This window comes from Sturnira hondurensis, unplaced genomic scaffold (genome assembly GCF_014824575.4).
Source record: "Sturnira hondurensis isolate 20B ecotype Veracruz unplaced genomic scaffold, ASM1482457v3 Scaffold0011299, whole genome shotgun sequence".
In the NCBI taxonomy this organism is placed as follows: domain Eukaryota; kingdom Metazoa; phylum Chordata; class Mammalia; order Chiroptera; family Phyllostomidae; genus Sturnira; species Sturnira hondurensis.
In genome coordinates, this window is record NW_028083930.1 from 1,026,110 (window position 1) to 1,036,172 (window position 10,063).

Here is a 10,063-nt window from a genome sequence, read left to right on the forward strand (position 1 = left end):
TTTTCTTTGTGACGAATCTAGTTAAAGGCTTGTCAATTTTGTTTATCTTTTCAAAGGACCAGCTCCTGACTTTATTGATCCTTTGAATTTTTCTTTTAGTATCTATGTCATATAATTCTGCTCTGATCTTGATTATTTCTTTCATTCTTCTTGCTCAGGGCATTGTTTGCTGTTCCTTCAGTTCTGGTAGCTGTGTGGTCAAGTTATTTATTTGAAATGATTCTATTTTTTTAAATAGGCTTGTATTGCTGTGAAGTTCCCTGTCAGGACTTCCTTTGCTCTGTCCCATATATTTTGGTCTGTCTTGTGTTTAATTTCATTGCTTCCAGAAACTTTTAAAATTCCTCCTTGATGTCATCATTAACCCATTAATTGTTTAATAGCATGCTATTCAGTCTCCATGAATTTTAGTGTTTCTGAGTTTTTTCCTTGAGGTTGGTCTCCAGTTTCAAATAATTGCAGTCTGGGAAAATGCTTGATATGATTTCTTGAATTAGCTGAGGCTTGTTTTTTTGTGCTAGCATGTGGTCTACCTTTGGAAACAGTGCACCTGGCTGATGTGACTCAATAGATTTAGTGCCTGTCTGAAAACAAAAAGGTCATTGGTTCCATTCCCAGTTAAGTTGTATGCCTTGCTATCTGTCAGTTTCCCAGTTGGGGGCTTATGAGATGCAACCACACATTGATGTTTCTCTCCGTCGCTTTCTCCCTGTCTTTCCCTGTATCTAAAATTATAAAAATTATATATATATATATACACACACACACACACACACAAATACATAAATAATTGTATATATGTATATCCATTTGATCTACTGTGTTTTCAGTGCTACACTATACTTGTTGATATTTTGTTTGGAAGGTTTTTATCCCTTTTTGACAGTGGGGTGTTAAAATCCTCTAGTATAAGTGTGTTGCTGCGTCTATCTTTCTTGAAGTCCTCCAAGATTTTTCTTATATGTATATATGGGTGCTCCTATATTGGGTGCATATATGTTTATAATGTTTATGTCTTCTTAATGAATTCTTCCCTTAAGCATTATAAAGTGTTCATCTGTGTCTCTTTTTTAAAAAATATTTTATTTATTTATTTTTAGAGAGTGGGATAGGGAGGGAGGGAGAGAAGCAAAGGAACATGAATATGTGGTTGCCTCTTGTGTGCACTGCACTAAGGATCTGACCTACAAACCAGGCATGTGCCATGACTGAGAATTAAACCTGTGACCCTTTGATTCTCAGGCCAGTGCTCAGTCCACTGAGCCACATCAGCCCGGTCATGTGTCTCTTTTTATGGCCTTTGTTTTGAACTCTATCTTGTCTGATACAAGTATTGCTACCCCAGCTTTTTTAATGCAAATTTTCTTGGAATAATTTCTTTCCTACCCTTCACTTTCGGTCTGTGTAGGTCTTTTGTTCTGAGGTGCATCTCTTTTAGGTGGCATATGCCTGAATCATGTTTTCTTATCCATTCAGCTATCTTATGTCTTTTGATGGAAAATTTAATCCATTGACGTTTGAGGTTATTATTGATAGGTACTTATTCATCCCCTCTCCTTTGTACCTGTGTTTCTCTCTCTTTTGCTCTTTTTCTTCCTCTTCTTAAAACAGCCCCTTTAGCTTATCTTGCAATGCTAATTTTGTGGAGGTGTCTTCTTTCAGCCTACTTTTGTCTGGGAAACTCTTTATGTTGCCTTCCATTTTAAATGACAGCCTTCCAGGGTAGAATAGTCTTGGTTGCAAGAATTTGCTTTTCATTACTTGGAATACTCCATGCCATTCCCTTCTGGCTTGTAGTGTTTTTGTTGAGAAACCATCTACTAGCCCGGAGCTCCCTTTTATGTTCCTTCCTGTTTCTCCCTTGCTGACTTTAAGATTCTCCCTTTGTCTTTAAAATTTGGCATTTTAATTATGATGTAAATTTAATTATTATTCTAACCATTCTAATTATTAATTTGGCATTGAGTTATGGTTGTCTTGGAGCAAGGGAGAAGCAGGGAGTAACATACAAGGGAGCCCCAATAAGACTAGCAGCTGACTTCTCAATGGAAATGCTCCAAGCAAGAAAAGAATGGCAAGGAATATGCCAAGTAATGGAAACCAGACGCTGGAAACCAAGACTACTTTATCCATGAAGGCTCTCAATTAAAATTGAAGGCCAAATAAGGAGCTTCCCAGACAAAAGAAGTGTAAAAGAATACATGTCCACTAAACCAGCTCTGCAAAAGATGCTGAAGGGACTGTTTTAAGAAAAGGAAGAAAAAGTATGAGAGAGAGAGGAACATAGGTATAAAAAATGGCAATACATAAGCACATGTCAATAATAGCCTGATATTGTGAAATTGAACAATGTCCTAGATTAAATGAACTTAACTGATATATACAGAACTTTTCACCTTAAACAAAATATACATTCTTTTCCAATGCACATGTAACATTTTCAAAGATAGGCCACATGATAGGACACAAAACAAGCATCAACAAATTCAAGAACATTGAACTCATATCAAGCATTTTCTCTGACAACAAGGGACAGCAAATAGAAATTAACCTCAAGGAAAAAACTCATTTTTTGAAAAAAAAAACCAAACCTCAAACTCATGGAGATTGAATAGCATGCTATTAAACAATGAATGGGTCAAGAATTAGACCAAGGAAAAAATAAAAAAATTTCTGGAAACAAATGAAAATGAACTCACAACAATCCAAAACTTGTGGGACACAGTGAAGATAGTCCACAGAGGAAAGTCCATAGAAATACAGACCTACTTAAAAAGATAGAAACATGTCAAAAAAAACAACCTAATCCTATGCCTACAAGAACTTGAGGAACGACACGAGCTCAGAACAAGTAGAAGGAAATAAATAAGCAAGATAAGAGCAGAATTAAATGACGTAGATACTAAAAGTACAATTCAAAGAATCAATAAATCCAGGAGCTGGTTCTTTGAAAAGATAAATAAAATCAACAAGCCTTTAAGCAGACTCATCAAGAGAAAAAGTGAGAAGATCCAAATAAACACAATGAGAAATGAAAGAGGAGAGATTACAACTGATACCACAGAAATAAAAAGGACCATAAGAAATTAATACAAAGAACCAAAATTGACAACTTAGGTGAAATGGACAAATTTCTTTAAAAATGTAATCTTCCAAAATTCAATGAAGCAGAAAGGCCAAAGAGATCAATGACAACTGACAAAACTGAAGCAGTAATAAAAAAAACTCCCAACACAAAAAAGTCTGAAGCAGGCAGTTTCAGAGGAGAATTCTACAAAGCATTTATGGTATAGCTAACCCACATCTTTCACAGACTATTCCTAGAAATCCAAGAAGAGAAAGATGCCCAAACTTTTTTCATGAAGCCAGCATCATTCTAATCCCAAAACCAGGTAAAGAAAAACAAATAAATAAAACTTCAGACTAATATTGCTGATGAACATATACAATAAACACCTCAACAAAATATTGGCAAACTGCATCCAGCAATACATTAAAAAAATCATGCACCATGACCAAGTGGGATTCACCCCAGGGATGCAAGGATGGTACAATATTCACAAATCAATAAATATAAGACATCACGTAAACAAAAGCAAGTACAAAAATTACATGGTGTTATCAATAGATGCAGAAAATGTATTTGATAAGGTAAAGACCCATTTATGATAAAAACGCTCAGCAAAGTGCGAGTAGAGGGAGCATTCTTCAAGATAATAAGGGCCATATATGAGAGGCCTATAGCCAATATCATACTCAATGGGCAAAAACTAAAAACTTTCCCACTAAGATCAGGAACAAGACAAGGTTGTCCAATTTCATCATTCCTATTCAACATAGTATTGGAAGTCCTAGCCACAACCTGTGGTGGACCCTGGCCAGCAGAGTCTGCCTGTTGTGGCTGATGGCAAGAATGACTGCACAGGCAACAACAATCCTGTGGAGAAAACGGGAATGGCATGACTACTCTCTCAAGGGGAGAGTGCCTATGGATATAGGCACAACATACCATCAGACACCATCAGACAAGTACAACCATCAAAAACCATCAGACAAGAAAAGGAAATAAATGGCATCTAAATTTGAAAAGAGAAAACAAAAACTGTCATTGTCTGCAGATGATATAATAGTGTACATAGAAAATTCTATAGACTCCACCAAAAACCTGCTTGAGATAATTAATGAATTTGGCAAAACAGCAATTTTTGTATACTGGCAATTTAATATCAGAAACAGAAATCAGGAACAACAAAAAATAGATATAGCAACAAGAAAAACAAATTATGTAGGAATAAACCTAACCAAGGAAGGAAAAGTCCTGTAGTCAGAAAACTACTTACACTGAAGAATTAGTGAAGACACAACAAATGGAAACATGTATGATGTTTATGGATCAGAAGAATTAACATCATCAAAATGTGCATACTACCCAAAACAATTTATAGATTCAATGCAATCCCTATTAAAGTACTAACGGCATATTTCACAGATATAGAAAAAAACACTTCAAAAATTTATGGAACCATAAATGACCCCAGATAGCTGCAGCAATTTTGAGAAAGAAGAGACAAGTAGGAGGGATCACAATACCTGTTATCAAACTGTATTACAAGGATACTGTAATCAAAACAGCCTGCTACTGGCATGAGAAAAGACACATGGACCAATGGAACAGAATAGAGAGACCAGAAATAAACCCATGTCCTTATGGTCAATTAATATTTTATAATGGGGCAGCAGCATAAAATGGAGCAAAAAATAGCCTCTTCAACAAATGGTGTTGAGAGATCTGGACAGCGGCGTGCTGGAAAATGAAACTTACTTACATCACTAACTTACACCATACACAAAAATAAGTTCAAGGTGACTAAAATATTTAAATGTAAGTTGTGATGCCATAAAAGTCCTAGAGGAGAACATAGGCAGGAAAATCTTAGATATTCCAGGCAGCAATACTTTCACTGATATGTTTCCTAGAGCAAGGGATATAAAGGAAAGGATAAACAAATGGGATCTCACTAAAACAAATAGCTTCTGCATGGCTAAAGATAACAGCATTAAAATGAAAGAATTCACATGAGTCCACTCTAAGAAGACAAGCAACCCAATTAAAAAATGGGCAAAGGACTTGAAGAGACACTTCTTCAAGTTGTACGTACAGAGCATCCAGAGACACATGAAAAGATGCTCAATATTGCTAGACATCAGAAAGATGAAAATTGAAACCACAGTGAGATACCACTTCACACTGGTGAGAATGGCCATCATGAACAAAGCAAAAAAACAAGTGTTGGAGAGGATCTGGAGAAAAGGGATTTTTTCTCTAGGGAAGACTAGTGCACTGTTGCTGGAATCGCAGACTGGTGCAACCACTATGAAAATCAGTATGGAATTTTCTCAGAAAACTAATAATGAAACCACCTTTTGACCTGGTAATTACACTGCTAGGATTATATCCTAAGAACCCTGAAACACCAATCCAAAAGAACCTGTGCACCCCAATGTTCACAGCAGCACAATTTACAATAGCCAAGTGCTGGAAGCAATCTAAGAGCCCAAGAGTAAATGAGTGTATCAAAAAACCGTGGTACATTTACACAATGGAATTCTATGTAGCAGAAAGAAAGAAGGAATACCTACATTTTGGGACAGCATGGGTGGAACTGGAGAGCATTATGCTAAGTGGAAATAAGTCAGATGGTGAGGGACAAATACCGTATGATCTCACCATTAACTGGAACCTATCAACAAAGTGAAGGAGCAAGCAAAATATAACCAAAGACATTGAAATGGAGAACAGGCTGACAGTGATCAGAGGGGAGGGTGGAGAGGTAATGGGGGGAAAGGGTGAAGGGTTTACAGAAACAATTATAAAGAACACATGGACAGTAACAAGAGGGTCTGGACAAAAGGGAGATTTGGGGATGGCGGGGGTGATGGGGAGGGGTGGATGTTAAAGGCAGAAGACTGTACTTGGACAACAAAAAATATAAAAAATATAAAAAAATAAAAAAATAAATATTTTCTAAAAGGAACCAAAGAGGATAATTTAAGATTTATGTGATGTAGCGTGGCGGAGAATGACAGAAAACTCTACTTGAAGAATAATAAAAATGCTTCAAAAAAGATTTATGAATAATATGTGTCTGCTGCAAGTATTAGTTTCTGGCATAATATAAAAAGGCAGATAATATGCAAGTAAAAGAATGTATTTATGATTTTTTGCTTATTTTATTTAATTTTTGAAAGATTTTATTTGTTTGTTTTTAGAGAGAGGGCAAGGGAGAGGTTAAGAGAGGGTGAGAAGCTCTCCTCTCACCTTGCCCTTCTCCCTTGGACAGCCAATAAAAAGCTTACTCTCTACACTTTCTTCTCTTTGTGGATCAATCCACAGGCCGCGTCACTGACCACTGTAACATTTTGGTGGCCTGTAGGTGGATGTTTTCTGTTTCTCTCTCTCCTCGGTCCTGAGACTTGCGACTAGGGGAGCAGTGGGCAGCGGAGGCTCGCCCCGATCTACCCTCGAACCCTGTCTCTGTGAGGTTTGGAGAGAGGATTCTAAACCGCCTGCATCTCTCGGGACTCTGTGGACAGCCTCCTGCTCACCCATCTTCACGGCCAGCGATCAGCTTGCCTGTTTTCCCTGGAAACTTGGCTGAAAGGATGTGCTCAAGAGTGGTGTGATAATTTCACAAAGCTTGTCCAGGTCATCACCTATTACAAAATAAAGCAAAGATAAGAAGACTACAAGGGATGATGTGTTTTCATCAGTCTCCAAGTAGGGCAGTTAAGCTGGGTTCTGATCAAGACTTGTCAGTCAGGACTTCCGCCAAGATGGAGGCATAGGTGGAAACACTGTGCCTTCTCCCACAACCAAGTTTGAACACAACAAAGTTTTGGAGAACTAGGACACATCCAAAGAGCAGAAAATGGAATTATACGGAAGTCCGACAGCTACGAACCGTTCAACGGGGACGGTAAGAGAGGCGGAGCCAGCAGCGGAGCTGGGTCGGGCAGGACAGACCTAGGCACGCAGGCAGCCCAGAACCTGTAGGGGTGCGGGGCAGACTGACCAAGGTCGCACATTCGCGCACAGTGAGACGGACCACACAGGCCCCAGGGGGCAAACCCAGTGGTGGAGGGCTGACGGCGGTGGCACACTCACGTGCAGTGGAACGAAACAACGTGGGCCTGGTGACGGTGGTGGCTGCAGTGCCGGTGGGGGTCGCAGCAGCAGGGGGCAGAGGGAAGCCATTGTCCCTCTTTGACCCCACCCTCACATACAACGTCACAACCCAGCGACTGAGTTGCCCTGCTCTGGTGAAAACCTAAGGCTCCAATCCTGCTACTTAACAGGCACGAACAGCCCAAAAGATGGCGCAAGAAGAACTCAAAGTCCCAGAGCCAATAACTCTAAGCGACCAACAGATTGCCAGCTTCTCAGAAGCCCAATTTAAGACACTATTTATCAGGATGCTCACAGAATTGGTAGATTACAGTCACAAATTAGAGGAACATATGAAGGCTAAACTAATTGAAATGAAGGGAGATGTCCAGGAAACCAATAGCGATGGAAAGGAAAATGGGACTCAAATCAATGGAATGGACCAGAAGGAAGAACAAAACATCCCACCAGAAAGGAATGAAGAAATGAGAATTCAAAAAAATGAGGAGAGGCTTAGGAACCTCCAGGACATCTTTAAACGTTCCAACATCCGGATTATAGGGGTACCAGAAGGGGGAAAGAAACAGCCACGAGTGGAAAACATATTTGAACAAATAATAAAGGAGAACTTCCCCAGTCTGGCAAAGGAAACTGACTTCCAGGAAATCCAGGAAGCTCAGAGAGTGCCAGAGAAGTTGGACCCAATAAGGAACACACCAAGGCACATCATAATTACATTAGCCAAGACTAAAATGAAGGGGAGAATCCTAGAAGCAGCAAGAGATAAGGGGACAGTCACCTACAAAGGAGTACCCATCAGACTGTTAGCTGATTTCTCAAAAGAGACCTTACAGGCAAGAAGGGGCTGGAAAGAAGTATTCCAAGTCATGAAATCCAAAGACCTACAGCCAAGATTGCTTTATCCAGCAAAACTTTCATTTAGAATGGAAGGACAGATCAAGTGCTTCTCAGATAAGGTCAAGTTCAAGGAGTTCATCAGCACCAAGCCCTTATTACATGAAATGCTAAAGGGACTTATATAAGAAAAAGAAGATGAAAAATATGAACAGTGAAAGGACAGCAAACACACAGTTTTTAACAACCACACCTAAAACAAAAGCAAACCAAGAGGACAGCTAGATCAGGAGTGGAACCATAGAAACGAAGAACACATGGAGGGTTAGTAACAGGGGGGTGGGAGGAGGAGAAGGGGGGAGAAGGCACAGAAAATAGCATAGATGGTAGGTAGAAAATAGATAGGGGGAGGGCAAGAATAGTGGGGGAAATATAGAATCTAAAGAAACTGAGACACGTGGTTATAAACTAAGGGGGGGAGAATAGTGGGTAAGGGAGTGTGCGGGTGGAGGGGAATGAAGGAGGGGAATAGAACAACTGTAATGGTATAATCAATAAAATATATTTTTTAAAAAAAGAGAGGGTGAGAAACATGAATGTTGGAAAGAAACATACATAGATCATTTAAGTCTCATAACCTCCCCATCCAGGGACTGAAACTACAATCCAGGCATGCATGCTTTAAGAATAAAACTGGCTACCTTTTGCTTTGTGGGATTACACTCAACCAACAGAACCACACTGGCCAAGGCCATGGTTATAGTGTTTCTTTAAAATAAATTACTCATTGTCACTGAAACTTAAGTTTATATCATTTTATATCAGAAAATAGTCTTCTTTTGAGTTTTCCAACAACTTAAAAATGTAAATACCATTAGACAGCTTTCAGGCTGTGTAAAAACCAGTGGTGGGTTCATGGCTAGTAGACTGTAGTTTGCCTACTCCTGTTCTATGTGAAAACATTGTAAAAATAAATGGAGATTCTACATTACATTATCTTCATCCAGAGATTTTATTTTGCCTACTGGCAGGTAGTTAGAGTAGGGACACGATCATGTTGATATAAGTAGAAATTAAACTAAATAAAAATTGGTTTCAGTCTATGTGAAGGTTAATTTATTTCTACTTTACCATTTCACCTGGGTTGTAGTCCTCAAGCATGTAAAGACTGCTAGATACTCTGCTTATTTTTTTAGCCTTTTGATCAAAGGCTACAAATACAAATTGCAATTCCTTAAGGAAACTGTAAAGAAGTGGGTGTTAGGCTAACTAACATTTTCACATATCTTCTTTTTATCTAGACTCCTAGCCCTTCAAATGTTTATTGGCTTAGAAGCTATGCCCACATCTGAGAATTGTTATAACATTTTAGAGACAGAGCAGAAGTAATTCTACCCTTCAATTTTATAGGGATATCAAGAGTTGTGTGAAAAGAATCTTAGAAAAGATCACTAACTCCTGGTACTTTTCCCCTAGTTTCTTTATTTGTAAATATTACTTAAGAAATATATATATACTTCATCATGTTATTGTGAGATTACATAAAACTATATGAAGAATATGAGAGGCAAAACTTAGTTAGATATTACTATTATCATCATCATCAACATCATCACATTATCATATCATCACTCAAAGATGAATAAACAGAGGCCCAGGTAAGACAAATATTAACCAATACAAATATTAACTGAGTTAGTGGTAGATATGGAAACTAAAACCTGAGTAAACAGACCACTACTCTGTTTTCTTGACCATAACCAAAGTGCCTTCCTTTAAAAAAACATTTCCATGTTACAATTGTCCCAATTGTTTCCCCTTTGCCCTGCGATCACCCTCTCCCCCATTCCAACAGTCAATGTCGCACGGCTGTTCATGTCCAAAGATCATTCAACAAGTTCTTTGACTAGTGCTTTCCCCATTATACCACCATTATCTTCCTCCCTCCTCTCTCCTCTGGTCACTGTCAATCTGTTCCATGCTTCTATACCTGTGATTCTATGTTGTTCATTAGGTTGTTTTGTTCATTATACTCCTCTTATA